Below are 2,500 nucleotides of genomic sequence, written 5' to 3'. Positions count from 1 at the left end.
ACTTCCTAGCGAAATTCAGTATCCAAGGGAGTCAAAATCATCCTTGCGATTGTCCTCTGAGTGTCCGGTTTCTCTTTTCAGCAGCGAAGGACTGTTCAAAGGCGGAATTCCCGTGAAAGGTAAGTAGCATTATACCGCTGTATTTTTCTTACTCTGGTATTGTTTTATAATTAATACGGTCAACACCATCCCACTCCTTCTCTTTTATCTATCTATCTATCAATACATTTCGATTTTATCTAACTGTCAATATATATCTATTTATCTATCTATCAATATATATCTATTTATCTATCTATCCATACATCCATACACTCACCCTGTTATATACGGGATGTAGTAATAGTATTTGTTATGAACATTTACATACTCTCTCTTGGTACCTGTGCGTTTGTATTTGAAAACCCTCTCTGCCGCTTCCTCCTCTTTCCCTCTCTTTCCTCTCCCTCTCTCCTTCCTCTCCCCCTCGCTCCCCCTCTTCTTCCTCTCCCCCTCGCTCCCCCTCTTCTTCCTCTCCTCCTCGCTCCCTCTCTTCCTTAAGCCCTCTCCCCTCTCCCTCCCTCTCCCTCCTCTCCATCTCTTCCTATCTCCCTCCTCTATCCCTCTCCCTTCTCTCCTCCTAGCCCCCTCTCCCTCTTCTCTTCCTCTTCCTCTTCCTCCTCTCTCCCTCTCCCTCCGCTCCCCCTCGCCTCCTCTCCCTACTCTCTCCCTCTTCCTCTTCTCTCCCTCTCCCTCCTCTCCCCCTTGCCCCCTCTACCAGTCTCCCTCCTCTCCTCTTTCCTCCTCTCTTTCTCTCCTTCCTCTTCCCCTCACTCCCTCTCCCCCTCTCCCTCCACTCTCCCTCCCCCTCCTCTCTCCCTCTCCCCCTCTCTCTCCTCTCCTCCTCGCTCCCTCTCTTCCTTAAGCCCTCTCCCCTCTCCCTCCCTCTCCCTCCTCTCCATCTCTTCCTATCTCCCTCCTCTATCCCTCTCCCTTCTCTCCTCCTAGCCCCCTCTCCCTCTTCTCTTCCTCTTCCTCTTCCTCCTCTCTCCCTCTCCCTCCGCTCCCCCTCGCCTCCTCTCCCTACTCTCTCCCTCTTCCTCTTCTCTCCCTCTCCCTCCTCTCCCCCTTGCCCCCTCTGCCAGTCTCCCTCCTCTCCTCCTTCCCTCTCTCTTTCTCTCCCTCCTCTTCCCCTCTCCTCGTCTCCCTCCTCTCCTCCTCGCCCCCACTTTCTCTCTCCCTCCTCTCCCTCTCCGGTAATTTATGGTGGTCGTGTGTCATATCCTCTCTACGCAATCTCCCTTGCCTCAACGGTGTGAATGAATGGAGGGGGAAGGAGAGGAGGGACGAAAACAAGGTGTGAGAGATGGCGAAGGAATAGAAAATGAATGAGAGTGAGAGAGAGAGAGAGAGAGAGAGAGAGAGAGAGAGAGAGAGAGAGAGAGAGAGAGAGAGAGAGAGAGAGAGAGAGAGAGGGAGAAAGAGAGAGAGAAAGGAATGGAGGGAAGGAGGAAGTAGGGAAAGAAATAAAGATGGCAAAGGAATACAATAAGATGAGGGTGAGAGAGAGAGAGAGAGAGATGTGATATGATTTGATAACATTTATTTACAGAACAGTGTATATGCCCTGCAAAAACCAAGGGTAAGATACCAAAGCATCTATCCAAACTGGTTGTGCTTCTATTTTTGTAGAGGGCCATCAGTCAAACTTTAGTGTTACATACATGCTTGAGGGGCTGTGCTATTATCACTGTATTAAAATATCATCTGGCTGGTAAAAAACCGTTTATATCACTAATCATGTCAAAGTCAAGACCAGTGTCTATCATAAAGTTAATATAATCAACAAGTGCTAATATGTGAACAGTACTACTTGATCGACAGGATGCCTTTATGCAACAGAGTAAGTAATGAGTGAGATTATGCGACTTGGGTGCCTTGCACAGTTTGCAGTGGTGATATGAAACAGGTTTTGCATCCAAAACTGCATCCTGTACATATTGCATAGTGTACTGATATCCTATGCGTAGCCTAGTTAATGTAACCTGTTGTCTCCTAGACAGTCCGTGATAGACTTTATAGGGTTTGTCTAAATTTGATGTCCCAGCAATACTCTCGTAATGCCAGATAGTACCATGTCCGTCTTTTTTCCTCTTTTCAGTGGTCCATACCTGACCCCATAATCTCTAAGACATTTGATAACTCGTTTTTTCATTTGATTTGATCTTCATGGGAAAGTGCTAACCTGGCTAATTGATCAACCTTGTCACATAGTGATATTCCTATATGAGAAGGTATCCAGTATAGTGACACTTGAGTACCCCGTTCTGATAGTTTGGAAGTTTAGTGAAGGATATTCCTAGTTATCACGTTTTCTGGATTAATGCAGTAAGCCTGTGGAGAGCGCCTTGGCTGTCTGTAAAGACAGCCAAGTGTCGCTGCTGCTCACTACCTTTCTTAATGGCATGATGTATAGCTACTGACTCTGCATCAGTTGTGCTTGTCCAGTTGGAAATGCACA

General features: G+C 47.1%; 1 protein-coding gene across 10 annotated transcripts in view; it reads left to right on the top strand.

Annotated features, from left to right (window-relative positions):
- LOC125030789 (leucine-rich repeat-containing protein 4B-like) overlaps nucleotides 1–2,500 on the top strand; it is a 357,408-nt gene that overhangs the window by 177,613 nt on the left and 177,295 nt on the right. For 6 of the 10 annotated variants that reach the window (XM_047621081.1, XM_047621077.1, XM_047621078.1 and 3 more), the window contains one exon: nucleotides 82–119. The exons of 2 other annotated variants lie outside the window; for them this stretch is intronic. The gene's annotated coding sequence lies outside the window, so the exon portion shown is untranslated. The remainder of the gene's footprint in view (nucleotides 1–81; nucleotides 120–2,500) is intronic. 2 more of the 10 variants (XM_047621080.1, XM_047621079.1) reach the window with 1 other exon arrangement.

Source organism: Penaeus chinensis, chromosome 11, assembly GCF_019202785.1.
Source record: "Penaeus chinensis breed Huanghai No. 1 chromosome 11, ASM1920278v2, whole genome shotgun sequence".
In the NCBI taxonomy this organism is placed as follows: domain Eukaryota; kingdom Metazoa; phylum Arthropoda; class Malacostraca; order Decapoda; family Penaeidae; genus Penaeus; species Penaeus chinensis.
The sequence above is the reverse complement of the archived record's forward strand: the minus strand, read 5'-3'. Positions and strand labels throughout refer to the sequence as shown.